At 39.7% G+C, this 17,500-nt stretch overlaps 1 protein-coding gene and 1 long non-coding RNA gene across 2 annotated transcripts in view; both read left to right on the forward strand.

The window, feature by feature from the left end:
- The window catches only part of LOC115215822, an 85,323-nt gene that overhangs the window by 39,547 nt on the left and 28,276 nt on the right, over positions 1-17,500 (forward strand). The gene's annotated exons all lie outside the window — the stretch shown is intronic.
- LOC118764804 overlaps positions 1-17,500 on the forward strand; it is a 17,972-nt gene that overhangs the window by 84 nt on the left and 388 nt on the right. The window contains exon 2 of the long non-coding RNA XR_005000607.1: positions 43-46. This is a non-coding gene — a long non-coding RNA (uncharacterized LOC118764804). The remainder of the gene's footprint in view (positions 1-42; positions 47-17,500) is intronic.

Here is a 17,500-nt window from a genome sequence, read left to right on the forward strand (position 1 = left end):
GAGGTGGTGAAGCACAACCTTCGAACATTAGGCCTCACTGAGGCAGGTACTAGTGACCGAGACCTTTGGAAATATGCTGTGGTTGAGAAGATACAGCAAGCCAAGTGAGACCATAACCCATGGCCTATGCCAGGGGTGTAACCAGCCCACTTATGCATACCTTTCCTTCATTGGACACTAAACTCTGCTTGCGACGACCTGTTGAAGCAAGTGAAATTGGAATCGAAATCGAAATCAGATTCGATGACTGGCATCCGTGCTATTGGAGCACTAAGAGCATCATCTGAGCATGATCATTGCCAGAGCAGCTGACAGTCTTCCATGCCAGTGGCACATAAAAAGCACCATTCGAGCATGATCGTTACCAGTGTTGCCTTACTGGCACTTGTGCTGGCGACATGGGAAAAAAAATATTCAAGTGAGGTCATTGGCAATGCTGCTGGACTGGCTCCTGTGCAGGTGGCACTTAAAAAGCATTATTTGAGCATGGCCGATGCCAGTACCGCTTGACTGACCCTCATGCCGGTGGCATGTAAAAGCACCCACTACACTCTCAGAGTGGTTGGCATTAGGAAGGGCATCCAGCTGTAGAAACTCTGCCAGATCAGATTGGAGCCTGGTGCAGCCATCTGGTTCGCCAGTCCTCAGTCAAATCATCTAACCCATGTTAGCATGGAAAGCGGATGTTAAACGTTGATGATGATAATATATACTCCAGTATATATATATATATATATATATATATAGAGAGAGAGAGAGAGATAGATAGATAGATAGATATAGAGATATGTATATGTATATAGATAGATAGATTTATGTGTGTATGTATGTACTTAGTAGGTACAAAAGTGGGGATGGCCACTATTGTCTAAGGAGATGATGCAAGAGGGAAATTTTCAGCAGGAAATAGTTAATTTTCCATTCATTCTTTACTGATCATCTTAATTGTTGCTGTTACATTAGCAGTGATTGTAACATGGTGGCAGGGGTTGTAGTTGGGTGGTGAAGGTGGTTGTTATTGTAATACTGCTGTGTGTTATTGTGGTGGTGGTGGTAGCAGCAAAAAATAAATGAACTGTTATTAAACAGCTGGGCATAAATGATCCAGATTATAAATAGTCTAAAGAAAAGAAAGCAAGACAGGTTTATAACCAATCCTTCCTATATACATCACATATATATATATATATATATATATATATATACACGTCGATTTCTTAAACTAAAGGTGGTGTTCCAGCATGGCCACAGTTAAATGACTGAAACAAATAAAAGAATAAAAGAATGTGTGTGTATATATATATCATCATCATCATTGTTAAATGTCTGCTTTCCATGCTGGCGTGGGTTGGATGGTTTGACTGGGGACTGGTGAGCTAGATGGCTGTACCAGGCTCCAATCTGATCTGGCAGGGTTTCTACAGCTGGATGCCCTTCCTAACGCCAACCACTCTGAGAGTGTAGTGGGTGGTTTTACTTGCCACCGGCACGTAGGGCCAGTCAGGCAGTACTGGCAACGGCCATCAGCCAGATAGAAGCCTGCACCAGACTTCTGTGGCTGTTTTGGCAGGATTTTTGCAGCTGGATGCCCTTCCTAGCACCAACCACTCAGCAGAGTGGACTTAGTGCTTTTTATGTGGCACAAGCACAGGTGAGGTCAGATTTGGCAAGGTTTTTGCAGCTGGATACCCCTCCAAATGTCAACCACTTTACAGTGTGGACTGGATGTTTTTTAAGTGGCACCTGCACTGACAGGGTCACCAAGTACTTGTAAGGCAAAAAGAAAAATACTTTTTGGGAGGGGAGGGAGCATTGGAGGAGGTGATCTTTTATCAGATGATGAAAGGTTACAGTAAGAGAGAAAAAGAAACAGGTGTTTTGTTGTAGAAGAGGTACAAGGTTTCCCAGCTGGTGGTGGGGGATCAGGAATGAAGACAGAGACAGGTGCACTGCCACAAAGGAAATACATAGTTACCCAACCTGAGAGAAGTGCTAGAGAAGGGGAGAGAGACAGACAGGCAGCAGGATAGAGATGGTGGCAAAGTGCGGGGCATATGCAATGATACAGTGAGGCAAGGCATGGGTGGAAAATGCTGCTCGGAAGCTAGTGGAAGGCAATGATACAATGGCACGTGGCCAAGAGTACAGGATTGGGGTGTAGGAGGTAAGCCTAGTGCATGAAGTGGAAATGTGAGGAAGAGAAGAGATGTAGTTTGGTTTGTTGTGGTAGAGTGTGTGAGAAATGTTCTTGTTAAGTGTGGGTGAGATACACAGCACTTCTAGAACTCAATCTTGCTGACATGGGTGAGTCTTTTCAAGAATTTCATATTGCCAGACATCTTGGTCCATTGTCATTTCCTCCATGAAGTTCAACATCCTGAGATTGGTCCTTACCATTTCATTCCATGTCTTTCTGGGTGTCCCTCTACCACGGGTACCATCTACTTCTATCCATCTACCAAATTCACCCACAAGGCATTGGTTGTCAGAGTTAGTTAGTTAGACAGACAGACAGACTGACTGACTAGCAGATAAATAGGTAGATAGGTAGGTAGGTAGATAGATAGAAAGATAGATAGATAGATAGATAGATGGGTTGGATGGATGGATGGATGGATAGATAGATTGATAGATAGATCATACTTTATGTTATCTTCATTGAAATTGGTTCAGTCTAGGTGGACTATTTTCATATGTAGCACTCAATACAAGATATGAGCGAAGTCTACAACCCAAGTAAGCCATGATAGGATCTGAACCCCAGCCACAAAGAACTGGAATAATTATCGCAATGCATCCAGTGCACTGTTCTTACAGCTGCACCAATCCACCTCTATTTATTGATCCTCTTTTCTCAATCCTTGGAAGAGTGAAATGTAAATTTGACCTTTGCAGGAATTGAACTCAGTACATAAAGAGCCAAAACAAATACTACATAGCATTCTGTCCTTCATGCTGACCGTGTTTCCAATTTACTGCTGATTACTCTCCATGGAGATTTGTTTGTTAGCTGCTACACTAATATGATACTTCAGTTGTGAGCATTTTGTTAGGGGTGGGGTCTGTGTGTATATATCTGTCACCATGGAGTTTAAGAGTCTGTTTTAAGGATTGCAATGTACTGTCAATTGCTTATCAAACAGTTATTGTGTAAATGTTCATTGTCTTACTGAGAGCATTTTGATTCATTAACGGTAATTTGTAATTGCATTGGTGTGGCCGGTTTCATAATCGTTTAATACAACCATCTTGACTATTCATCATAGCTGTCGTCATCATCATAGTCACCATCATCATCATTGTCCATATCAGCTTCATCATAGTTGTTAGGATTGTCGTTGTTATCATCATTGCCATCATCACTACCTTCATCATCACATCAATACAAGTTGTTTTCCAAAGTGACACGAATCACATGAGTTTGTAGTAAATCCTTTCCCTATTCCTCTCAGTCTGATGTCATCTCATCTGTGAATTCCAACATGATCACTGCATCTCATCTCTTCCTTGCTCTTCTTCTGCCAAAGCGGGCCCCTCCTCCACTGGCATCACACAGTATTTTGCCATTCAGCAGCTGTCTGCCATTTCCTTACAAGACAAGCACAGTCATCTCTCCTATACAATCAATAGCTGCTTATTTATTCATACTGTTTTGAATTCAGAATTTAACTGGTGTGGCTATATATCTTTAAAATGACATTGTAGGGTAGGTGTGAAAGGTTGGATCCAACCAGATATAACATAAATCAGGTGGAATATTTAGGTCAGATATCATCATCATCATCATCATCATTTAGCATCCGCTTTCCATGCTAGCATGGGTTGGACGGTTCAACTGGGGTCTGTGAAGCCAGAAGGCTGCATCAGGCCCAGTCTGATCTGGCAGTGTTTCTACGGCTGGATGCCCTTCCTAACGCCAACCATTCCGTGAGTGTAGTGGGTGCTTTTTACATGCCACCCGCACAGGTGCCAAACGGAGCTGGCAAATGGCCACGGACAGATGGTTCTTTTTATGTGCCACCGTCACGGGGGCCAGGCGAGACTAGCAACGGCCACGGACGGATGGTGGTTTTACGTGCCACTGGCACGGGGGCCAGGCGAGGCTGGCAACGGCCACGAACAGATGGTGCTACGGGGGCCAGGCAAGGCTGGCAACGGACACAAACGGATGGTGCTTTTACGTGCCACCAGCACGGAGGCCAGTCGGGGCGGCGCTGGCAACGGCCACGATCGGATGGTTCGCTTACTTGTCACCAGCACTGGTACCACAGCTGCAATTTCCATTGATGTTGATCGACTTCGATTTTGGTTCTGCTTTCTGATTAAATACTAAAGGGTTAAGGCTCATCTATAATTGTATGCTTTGCCCTTCATCTGGTGGACCGTTCTCTCTCATCTATGCTTCATCATGTTTTGCCTTGTATAAGTTTTGATCAAGGGAGTTGGAACCCATGAGGTTTGCAAGCCCTCCATTAGCCTTATTAGTAATTTCTGTAAATATTTTCTCTACTACAACTCTTGTCCTCACCTGCTTATTTAGAGAAGAGTTTCTACTGACATTTTAAGTATAAGTTTCATTAACTGCTATGCAATTAACCAGTACTGACAAATTCATCATCGTCATCATCATCATCATCATCATCATTGTTTTAACATCCACTTTTCCATGCTTGACTGGTTTGGACAAATTATTAGGGTTGATTTGTCTACAGTTGAATGTCCTCCCTGTCACCAAGCCTCACCTGTTTTCAAGCAAGATAATATTTCTCCAAGGTCAGACACTTTTTACATGTCATTATCTAGTATTATTAACTTCTTTGTAATAAACCAGTACTGTTAACTTGTGAGACCTCAGTAGTACAGTTAGGTCAGACTATCATATTTGGGCAGATGTTCTGACCCCGACATGATGTTGGGAGACTGTGTGGGATTGCTTTAGTGGAGTTGGATAGTAGGCCCTGGTGGTATTCATTACAGCTCTCAGCTCTCTGAGTTCAAATCTCACTGAGTCAACTTTGCTTTCCATTCTCCTCTCAGGGCAGATAAATTTAGTACCAGTTCAGGGCTGTGAATTGCACCATTGCACTGTTAAAGCAAAGGTTGTTAGTCTTTTCTAACCCATCACCCCTTTCACTGAATGGCATTTCACAAACATACTTCCCTGTGTTTTGCCAAAAAAAAATAATACATGAATAAACAGCAGATTATCCTCATGAAACAGAAGCTAATTTTCCCCAGTTGTTTATTATCCATATTATCTTATTTTAATCCCTTCCATTATGTTCCTCCATTTAGATATTTCCATGGACTGATGTAAATGTCCTTCTCATATTCTAATCCTGACAAAGCTGTTTTTGAAAATGTGTCTAAAATTATTAGTAGTCCTGGTTTAAATATTTTATTTCTAATAAATAGAGGGGATTAAAGGATAAAAGTCTCCTCTAATCCTCTTTAAACATACAGCATGACCCACAGTACCCCTTTGACATTCGCTGGAGACATTGCTAGTGTCATGGTGAGAGTACGACACCCTCTGACGAGAGTAGACGGAACCACTACATAGAAATAGTAGCAGTCTGATGTAGTCAGCAGTTTGTAGTTTGGTCTTTGAAGTCTAGGTTCAGTTCGAGTTAGTGCGTTGGAAATATTCTTTTCTACTCTAGGCACAAGGCCTGAAGTTTTGGGGGAGGGGGCCAGTCAATTAGATCGACCCCAGTACACAAATGGTACTTAATTTATCGACCCCGAAAGGATGAAAGGCAAAGTCAACCTAGGTGGAATTTGAACTCAGAACAAAAAGACAGATAAAATATCGCTAAGCATTTCGCGGCCAGTCGATTAGATTGACCTCAGTATGCAACTGGTACTTAATTTATCAACCCCGAAAGGATGGAAGGCAAAGTTGACCTCAGCAGAATTTGAACTCAGAACCTAAAGACAGACGAAATACCACTAAGCATTTCGCACAGAGTGCTAACGTTTCTGCCAGCTCACCCACTTAGTGTGTCGGAAATATTAATTGTTGGTTCGTTACATGTTTGTTATTGCTGCTGTTTCTATTTTGTATTGTTATAGCACTGTTACAGCGTATTCTTTATTTATTGTTAACAGTATCAACCGTACTACAATATTGGAGGCGTAAGGATATAACAGCCAACTAGCTTAGGAATCAGTGTGTTTGAGCACTGGAAGAGATACATTACAGTGTCTTTGAGTTCAAATTTCCACCTGGACACCTTTGGTTAGGGCTGATCACCTGGTCATGGAAACACTCTGTCCAATACGCACGATTGGTCAGCATGTACAGGTAGGCCTACAACAACCAGCTGTAGGTAAGCTGGCAATGGCATAGTGAAGTTTCACCCTACAGTGATTAAATGGAGTAGAATGTTGAGTAGAATGTTGATGTTCTCAATAAGTTACTACATAAGAGCTCGCCATTATGAGCAAGGAAGATATATTCACCTGCTCGTGAATATCCCTGCTTGTGTGTGTGTGTGTGTGTGTGTGTGTGTGTGTGTGTGATGAATTAAACTGAGAGAGAATGACTGCTGTACACACTTTCATCCCTGTACATTTCATTCATTCATTTATTTTTACATTTGTTTTTCCATGCTGGTATGGGTTAGCCAAATATTATTGAGGCATTGTTTTGCAGTTGGACGCCCTTTCTGTCACTAACCCGGACTTGTTTTCCAAAGTAAGAGCTCCCTTATTCCACATGTCTTTGAAGTTGCGAAGTGAGTGAATAATTTGTTGACAGAAGTGATAACACTGCTCATAGCTCACAAGATTCTTAGACCACAAAGATAAATACATTTGCATGCACACACAAACACACAAAACAGTCTTCCTTCAGTTTCTGTCTACTAAATTCACTTACAAGGCTTTAGTCAGTCTAGGGTTAAAATACAAGGACAAATGTCTTAGGTGCCATGTAGTGGAACTGAACCCAAAACCCCATGGTTGGGAAAGTGAACTTCCTAACCACACTGCCATGCCTGAGACTATGATTAAAACCAAAGTCTGGGTCCAGTACCAGGTCAGTTTGTGATTGGGCAGGGATAAATCTCAGAGCTGGAGTGACTCCTTCTGGACCATGGGCAGAATTGAAGTTATTACAACCAGCTAATGCAACGTTTTGTTAATTATTATTGCTTAATCCCAAATTAACTGTGATTTATCAAACATGATCAAAGACATTCCAGTCATAACCACCTTGTCGTTTTTATTATATTTAGGTCTAGATACAGGCATGGCAATGTGGTTAAGAAGTTTGCTTCCCAGTCACAAGGCTTTGAATCCAGTCCCATGGAGTGGTCCCTTGGACAAGTGTATTCTACTATAGCCCTAAGCTCACCAAAACTGTGTGAGTGGATTTGATAGATGGAAACTGAAAGAAGACCATCATGTTTATGTGTAAGAGAGAGAGGGAGTGTTTGTGTTTCCTTGTCTTGACATCATGTGCAACTGGGATGTTTTTTTTTGTTTCCAGTATTATGTGAAAACAGCTCTGGCTATGAGGAAATATTAGCTTGCTTGGAAACAGCTGAGTGTTGGCAACAGGGAGAGCATCCTAGGTGTAGAAAATTTGTTTCAGATAAACTAAATCTGACCCCTGCACACATGGAAAGGGGAACATTAAAACAATCCCAATTATGACGGTGATGACTCTATTGTCCAGTGTGTCCATTTTCAAGATAGTAGGATGTGTGAGAAAGAGGTTTAGCTGCTATTTCTTGCAGTTGAATGACCATTCATGTCAAGGCACTTTTGTGATGGTCAATAGTGATACTACTATTTATGGCATTGTTACTTCCTGTGATACCTTTTACAGCTATGTTGACTGAGGCAAATGACAATTAAGCATGTGACCTACCTATAAATTACAGTACCATTAGCTTGATGTGAACTCTTCTCCTAGCTGGTGGCACTCCTACCTTATCCACTCAGCCATCATATATCTCCAATTGATAAATAATGATAGAACTTCAATCTCTCTTTGTCACACACACATACACTCACACATTTCCTTATAAAGGCATTATAAGGAAAGAGGCTGTGACTCACAAGATAGACATATTCACTTGACATCAGTTATATTGGAATATTAAAACTGTACACAGCTTATATATTGTGTATGTGTGGGGACACACACACACACATGTAAACCTAACCCTAGCTCTTATTTGAACAGATATAAAATGTATAATTAATTCAAATGGGCAAAATTGTTTTTTTTTTAATTTAGTAGCTTACTCTTTTACTCTCCCTTTTACTCTTTTACTTGTTTCAGTCATTTAGACTGTGGCCATGCTGGAGCACCGCCTTTAGCCGAGCAAATGACCCCAGGACTTATTCTTTGTAAGCCTAGTAGTTATTCTATCGGTCTCTTTTGCCGAACCACTGAGTTACGGTGACGTAAACACACCAGCATCAGTTGTCAAGTGATGTTGGGGGGACAAACACAGATACACAAACATATATACACACACACATATATATATACATACATATATACGATGGGCTTCTTTCAGTTTCCGTCTACCAAATCCACTCACAAGGCTTTGGTCAGCCCGAGGCTATAGTAGAAGATACTTGCCCAAGGTGCCACGCAGTGGGACTGAACCCGGAACCATGTGGTTGGTAAACAAGCTACTTACCACATAGCCACTCCTACGCCTAGCTTGTTCTAGTTTTGTATTTTTAAAATGAAATGACTTCCAGTTATGGACAAAGACCAAAGTACACACTTTGTACACACATACATGAACACATATGCATATAGGTACTACAGGTATGCTTAGTCACAGTGGTGAGGTGTTTGTAAATTGTGTGTGTATGTGTGTGTAAATATGGTTATTGTAAAAGATTCAGTTATCTCTTTCTTCTGCTGTCTATCTCTGTTTCTCAATTTACATTTTAATTACACACTCCAATACACCCAAGAGAGTATATAAATCTCTCTCTCTCTCTCTCTCTCTCTCTCTCTCTTCCCTCTCTCTCTCATTGTGTATGTAACTCAAATATATTCCCTCATCCTTGCTCCTGCAGAACTAACTTCCTTCATAAGTTCAAAGGAAGGTGAGGTCCCTATTTGCCATTGTATATGTATCAGTCCATGCATGACTGTGAATAGAAGACAGAAGAAGAATAGAAGAATAGTGGGAAGTGGGGGGCCAGAAGGGGTCAGTGGTCTTATTAAGGCCACATCCTCTTCCTTGCTTTTATTTCGATTTTGTTTTTCTTTCTGTAATCTCCCCAGGAGTATTTTTTTCTTGCATGCATTATTTTGGACAGGAAGAAGGGGAAGTATGAGGGGGCTGCTACATTCTTGTATTCTTTCAGTTTCAGTGGTAGGACTGCAGCCATACTGGAGCACCACTTCATTTATTTTCTTTAATGTTTTGTTGTTGCTTTAGGGCTGATTTTCCCTAAATGTTCTTCAAATGGTTCCCTGGTCTGGTATCATCATTAGGTGTGTGTCCAATCTTTGTCTAAAGGTTTCTGTAGCACTCCCTCTTATCACACCCCCTCAGACACAAGCATTGTTTCTGAACCACATCCATGCTATTCATGTACATGTGGGTGAATATATGGCACAATAAAATGCACCAAGTAAAAACTTAGATATGTTTCGACCAAAGATTGGTCTAGGCTATATCTAACTTAATAGCACCACCTGATATACACTTTAAATTGATTAGCATAAGGAAAATCATCTGGTTGTAAAAAAATTCTATTTGCAGCTACAATGGCTGGGTTCTTTCCTCTATTGTGGTGTGTGCCAGATAACAGAAGTTTGCAATGAGTGACAAACTGCTGAGACCTGTCCAAACCATACCCAGCATAAATATGATGGTGGTGGTGAAAACGATGATGATTCACAATGTCCCTGCTAAAGCAAGTATATCATCATCAACATCACCATTCTAACACTCACTTTTCCATGAATTTGTTGAGATAGATTTTTTTTTTATTGTTGGATGCTCTTCCTGTCATAAACCCTTACTTGTTTTTAAGGAATGTTACATTTCCCCATGGTTGGACATGTTTTCTCATTATTGGAAACAAGAGACTTCGCTTGTATAATGGTGCTGTTTGTTTACGGCTGTCACACTTTGTCAAGGTGAGGGGACATAAAAACATATATACATGCAAACTCACATTTACATACACACACACACGTGTCTATGTATGTCTGTATGTATGCATGTATATATATATATATATATATATATATATATTATATATATATATATATACACACACACACACACATATATATGTGCATATATATTTATATGTATGTATGTATATGTGTGTGTGTGTGTGTGTGTGTATGTATATATATATATATATATATATATATATATATACCGATGCCAGTGCTGCCTGAGTGTGCTGGTGGCATGTAAAAGCACCCACTACACTCTTGGAGTAGTTAGCATTTGGAAGGGCATCCAGCTGTTGAAACCATGCCAAATCAGATTGGAGCCTGGTGCAGCCTCCCAGCTTGCCAGTTCTCAGGCAAACCGTCCAACCCATGCCACGTGGAAAGCGGATGTTAAACAACAACAATGATGATGATGATGATGTTGATATATAATGTGTGTTTGTGTAGATGTGTGTGGTCATATAAAATGTGATTTTGAAAAATCAATATACATGTAAAAGTAAACTAATTAAAATTCAATGAATAAATAAATAAATTAATTAATTAATTAATTAATGAAAGTGGTGATACAATTCAATCATATTAACTAAATGTATCTTTCCTTGCTGAAGAACCCTGCTTGAGACAAGAACCTTTGTCCCCTTCATCACAGCAAATTAATTTATGCCGTTTTATAAATATTTGATACTTATACTTACCATGGTTTCAATGGGATGTAATTGTGATCATCAGTAAACGTAAACTAAAAGCATTCTCGACTTACCACCTATCAGCTCAGCTCATCCATTATTTCTTCCCCTTTATGTAGCATTATTATTATTATTATTATTCTACATTTTTAATATACATTTCCTATCAAAATCCTACAATTTGAAAGTGTCTAAGTTACTCATTGAGCATGTGTGTGAAGGAATGTGCATATGTTGATGTATGAGTATGGCTATGTGTCTATGTGTACAATTATATTTATGTTTTTGTATGTGCTCCTATTCATGTATGTAGGAAAGCATCGAACTGGGAACATGAAGACAAGATGTCATGTTGGAAAATTTTTGCCATCTTTTTATTTTTTATTTATATTGTTCTTAGCAACTATACTTAAAAAGCAGAAATGTATTATACACCCAAATGCTTCCATGAGATTTTTTCATGGAAGAAGTTACATGTCCCGGTTGTACTTTAATATTCTTTTCTACTCTAGGCAGAAGGCCCAAAATTTTTGGGGAGGGAGCCAGTCGATTAGATTGAACCCTAGTATGCTACTGGTACTTAATTTATTGACCCCGAAAAGATGAAAGGCAAATTTGAACTCAGAACATAAAGACAGACGAAATATCACTAAGCATTTCGCCTGGCATGATAACATTTCTGCCAGCTCGTTGCCTTAAACCATGTGTATATTCTTTTCTGTTCCACTCTCGACACAAGGCCCAAAATTTTTGTGGGGTGGGGCCAGTCATTTAGATCAACCCCAAAAGGATGAAAGGCAAAGTCGATCTTGCCACAATTTGAACTCAGAACATAAAGACAGATGAAATACTGCTAAGCATTTCACCCAGCGTGCTAACATTTCTGACAGCCTGCTGCCTTGTTGGACTTTAATATTGACTGCTGTCACCCCCGCTTGAGGGCATCTTGGGCAAATGTCTTCCACTATAGCCCCAAGTGAACCAAAAGCCTAGGGAGTGGATTTGGTAGACAGAAAATTAAAGAAGTGTGTGTGTGTCCTTGTCCTGACATAGTGAAATAGTGGTAAATGAGTGTTGGTATCATACAAGCACTGTCATTCATTTCCAAAATTCTGCAAAAACGTCTGGCCAGAAGGAAATGTTACCTTGCTTGGAAACAAGTAAAGGTTGGTGACAGGAAGGACATCCAGCCATAGAATATCAGCCTCAATAAACTCCATCCAACCCATACAAGCATGAACATGTGGACATTAAGAAAAAGATGATGATGACGATGACGACGATTACAATATACATCATGTAAGACATGAGCACAAACTTAAAACAAACAAAAAAAAAAAACAATAAGTCCCCTCAAAGGACTTGTTAGCAAGCTGTCACTATTCCAGTTTCAAATCTCACTAGAAAACGTATAAAACAATCACTCCCCTCTTCCCTTACCTTGCCCCTACAAAGAAACAAATATCAATCATCTTTAATTTACAAAATGCTTCAAAGTCCGGGAAGCCAATCCTAAATGTCGTGAGTCAGTGGAGAATGAGTCACCTAGCAAAGCCTGTCAGTACATAAATCTTTCTGGTTCATTAAAACAGGGAGGAGAAACATAATGTTATGTTAGTATAATTCGATGTATCAGTATGACTGTTGTAATGTGCAGTAAGAAAAAGGACTCAATGATGCAGAAATGAGGATAAATGAGAGCTGTTTATTGTCTTCTTAGACTACATGACCAGTTGTTATTGTTCTGAGGAGATGAAACAGAAAGAATTGTAACGGCTGGTCATGTTGTAAAGGAGATTTTCGACTCCTATAATCCTTACACATACACACACACACACACACACACTCACTCTCTCTCTCTCTCTCTCTCTCTCTCTCTCTCTCTCTCTCTCTCTCTCTCTCTCTCTCTCTCTATTCCTCCTTCTCCACATGTGTATGTGTGTAAAACTGACCAATCAAAACCTGTCACTATCAGGAAATACACGATTCATCAACAAAATTATATATGCATACATAGATGAGTGTGTATGTGTGTATTTATGTATATCATCATCATCATTGTCATCATCATCATAGTCATCATCATCATTGTCATCATCATCATCATCATTTAACTTCTGTTTTCCATGCTGGTATTGCTTGGACAGTTTGACAGGAGCTGGTAAACCAGAGAACTGCACCAGACTCCATTTGTTTGTTTTGGCTGGGTTTCTATGGTCATATGCCCTTCCTAATGCCATCCATGGGTGCTTTATATGTGGCACCAACTATGTATATATATATATATATAATATATATATATATATATATATATATATGTATAGAATTCAGTATCACATCTAACAAGATAAAGTAGAGCCCCAAAATAGACTAGTAACCCTAAAACTCCAAATTGAACTGCGACTAAAATCAAGGATGTTTTAGTTGCATAATGCCTATTGGCTATAGGCAGTTCAGCAATTACCTAAGGGCAGTTCAGCAATTGGCTATGGGCAGTTCAGCAATTGGCTATGGACAGTCCAGCAATTGGCTATAGGCAGTCCATCAGTTGGCTACGGGCACTCCATCAATTGGCTATAAACAGTCCAGTAATTGGCTTAGGCAGTTCAGCAATTGGCTATAGGCAGTCCATTAACTGGCTATAGGCAGTTCATCAATTGGCTATAGGCAGTCCATCAATTGGCTATAGGCAGTTCATCGATAGGCTTAGGCAGTTCATCAATTGGCTATAGGCAGTCCATCAATTGGCTATACAAACATAAAAGGGTAAAATTTGAACAGGCAAAAATCATTGTTATCAGGTTAGATTATGACATTTTCTTCTTTTCAAACATGATGTTACATTAGTTTAGATTAGTGGTTTTCAACCAGGGTCTTTATGGCTCCTGAGGATCCACATAAAATTTCTGGGGGTCAATGTAACAAAGTTGTAAATAGGGTATCCACAATTGTGTATTTTGGTCCCTTGAGAAAAATTTGCTTAAGATGTATGTATTGGTAGGTTTTGCAAGAAACAGCTAAGTTTCTTTCTTCAATATTTTACATAGTTCAACCTACTCAAGTTAATGTTTGGAAGACAAAATAGGAATTTTGTAAGAAATCTATAAAACTAGTTTTTAAACATTGAATGGCTATGGGGGTCCACCAGAGTAAAATAGTAATCAAAGGGCTCCATAGGTGAAAAATGGTTGAGAACACCTGGTATAAATCATAAGAAGGAATGAAGTAAATAAATGTGCAGAAAGTTTCTTACAGCTGTTTCAAGAACAGATGCACAGATGATACATGTTGTGCAAAACAAGGAGTTCATATATCGGTGATCTTTTCCATTATCAGAGGGAGAATGGGAAGTATTATAGAAAGCTTTGACTTACTAATGTAGTTAGGTTTAGAAGAATGCTAAAATGAGAAGAGGAAGGGAAAATAAGGTCACGATCCCTTGCAAGTGAGATATGGTTATAGTGCATTTTTCAATGCAGATGTGTCTTATCAGGTGACTTTTCAAAAGGTACCTCATTTAATAAACTCAGTTTTGCTTGTTTCAATTATACAGCTTGTTATTATTTGCCTGTTGGTGGTTGCTTGTGTGTTGGTTCTATGTAAAAAGCACTGGTGATTGTGCCATGTGAAAAGTACCCAGTACATTCTGTGAAGTGGTTAGTATGAGGAAGGGCATTCAGCCATAGAAACCATGCTAAAACAGAGCATGGAACCTGGTGTCCAACCCATGCCAGCATGGAAGGCAGACGTTAAATGTTGATGATGATGATATGTGTGTGTGTGCATGTGTATAAAAATATATACAGAGACACACATACACACAGACATGTATATGCCTTACATGCAACAGATCAACAGATTTCTCATGTTTACTTAAATAATAAAAATAACAATAATTTAAATAACCATATCCTGTTTGTAGCCACAAGCTTTTACTAGGATACAGAATATATTAAATACAGGAACAGCAGGCTGTTTATTGTATTACAGTCACACATTGTGATACAGGCACTCCTCTTTCGATTGCCTGTGATGTTTGAACTGTTCTAATTATTTGCATCTCTTTACACTGCTGAAACTGTTTTTCTTCAGGTGTTCACTGACCATTTTTCATTACATTCCTGTCAGCTCACCAAAAGAAAGCTTAGAGTAACTCTTTAGAGACTCATTGTCCATATTTGAAGAGAGTTAGATTTTGAAATAATGTGTGTCTCGAAAAACATACCCAACCAGCAGAGGCAATGAAACTAGCAAACAAAATCAGTCATGTGTGAAGTTATAAAGATCAAAAATGATCAATATCAGTCTGAGGTAAAAGGCATGCGTTGGTCTGCCTTTGCATCACTAAATCAAATGCATTTTGAAACTACAGTGCAGCATGTGAGCTTTATGCATATCTTACATTAGTAGATATGCATATGTGTGTGTTTGTGTTTGTGTGTGTATTAGAAGAATACAGTTGGCACTTTTCTAATATCAAAATATTGAATTTTATGCATTAAATTAGCATTTTTTAATTAATTGGAAACGGTTTACTTTTTCATCATGTAACGTCCGCTTTCCATGCTGGCATGGGTTGAATGGTTTCACTGAGGACTGGCAAGCTAGAAGGATGCACCAGGCTCCAATCTGATCCGAGAAAGTTTGTACAGCTTGATGCCCTTCCTAAAGCCAACCATTTCGAGATTGTAGTGGGTGCTTTTATGTGCCACCAGCACGAAGGCCAGTCAGGCGGTTCTGGCAACGACCACGCTCAAAAGGTGTTTTTTACATGCTACCTGCATGGGAGCCAGTCTGGCAGAGCCCAGTTAGAATTTTCTTCAGGTTGAGTAGCCCATTCTGCTCAAAACGTCCCTGAATATATATAATCGACTGGCCCCCTCCCTAAAAATTTCAGGCCTTGTGCCTAGAGTAGAAAAGCTTATGATTTAGCAGTCCCCTGCCCAACACACACACATACCCACACACTCACTTCCTTGGTGTTTGCTAAATCTAGGCTGGTGCTGCGGCTGTTATAAAATTGCTGAATCATCTTAGTTTTGTTTTTGTTGTTTTATATTTACTGATTCCCCCCGCCCCATCTCTCCCCTTTGGTTTGATTTACTTTCTGTTAATTTAACATTTTTACATCGAAATGTGTTAAGAATGGGTGGGAGAGAAAAATCTAGGAACCCATAAAAATCTTTAATAATGTTAACTGGTGCCACCCAAGATAAGATACAGATTCCCTTATTAGCTGTTGGGTGTCTCCGTCTCCCGGCATCTTTCTGTCTATCTCTCTGTCTCCCTCTCTTATTTACATATATATATATTCTCTATACTCTCTCTTTCTCTCTCTCTCTCTCTCTCACACACTTCCTCACAGTTCAACCCATGCCAGCTTAGTAAAGGTATTATGAAGGTGATGATGATGATCGATAGAGATCTATCAATCATTAACACTGAAACCGATTATCACTATTCTCTCTCTCTCTCTCTCTCTCTCTCCCTATCTACCTCTGTCTCTCCCTCTCTGTCTCTATTTTTAGTGATAATCTATCTGCCTTTGCCTTCTCTCTCTCTTAACCTCTCCCCCTCCCTCCCTCCCTCTCTACCTCTGTCTCTCCCGATCTGTCTCTACTTTTAGTGATAATCTATCTGCCTTTTACATTCTCTCTCTTCCTCACTTTCACTTTTTCCTGCTTTCTCTTTACCTCTACCCACCGCACCCACCCTCCATCCCATCTAACCCATCATGCGATGATACATTGGTTATTTACAATAACCAACTTCCCCAAATATTTTATTTCCTCACCCCACCTCTCTTTCTCTCTCTCTCCATCCTTTTCCTCTTTCATCTCTTTTTATGTCTTCCTGTTTATCAAATCCACCCTGTTTGGTAACTAGGGTAGATATTACCAGGCAACTTACATCATTTTCACATGTCCATATATTTGTTATGTGCCTTTGTTGCATATTTATACATATGTGATGTGGAGGCGCAATGGCCCAGCAGTTAGGGCAGCGGACTTGCGGTCATAGGATCGCGGTTTCGATCCCCAGACCAAGTGTTGTAAGTGTTTGTTGAAGGAAAATGCCTGAAAGCTCCACCAGGCTCCAGTAGGTGTGGTGTAGTGGCGAACCCTGCTGCACTCTTTCACCACAACTTTCTCTCACTCTTTCTTCCTGTTTCTGTTGTACCTGTATTTTTCAAAGGGGCCAGCCTTGTCACATTCTGTGTCACGCTGAATCACCTTGAGAACTACGTTAAGGGTACACGTGTCTGTGAAGTGCTCAGCTACTTGCATGCTAATTTAATGAGCAGGCTGTTCCGTTGATCGGATCAACTGGAACCCTCATCAACGTAACCGATGGAGTGCCGTAGTTGTACATATGTGTTAGTATGTGTGTGTCTATGTACGTATATTTGTGTGTGTATATCATGATCATCATCATCATATATGTATGTATATATGTGTGTGTATGTATATATATGTATATATGTATAAGTATGTATATATATATGCATGTATGTATAAGTATGTATATATATGTATGTATGTATATATATATGCATGTATGCACTTGCATACATGTAGGTGTGTCTGTATAAATGGGTGTGTGCAAGCACAAAAGGCATATTGAAGTGGTTAAG

This window comes from Octopus sinensis, linkage group LG9, assembly GCF_006345805.1.
Source record: "Octopus sinensis linkage group LG9, ASM634580v1, whole genome shotgun sequence".
Lineage (NCBI taxonomy): Eukaryota > Metazoa > Mollusca > Cephalopoda > Octopoda > Octopodidae > Octopus > Octopus sinensis.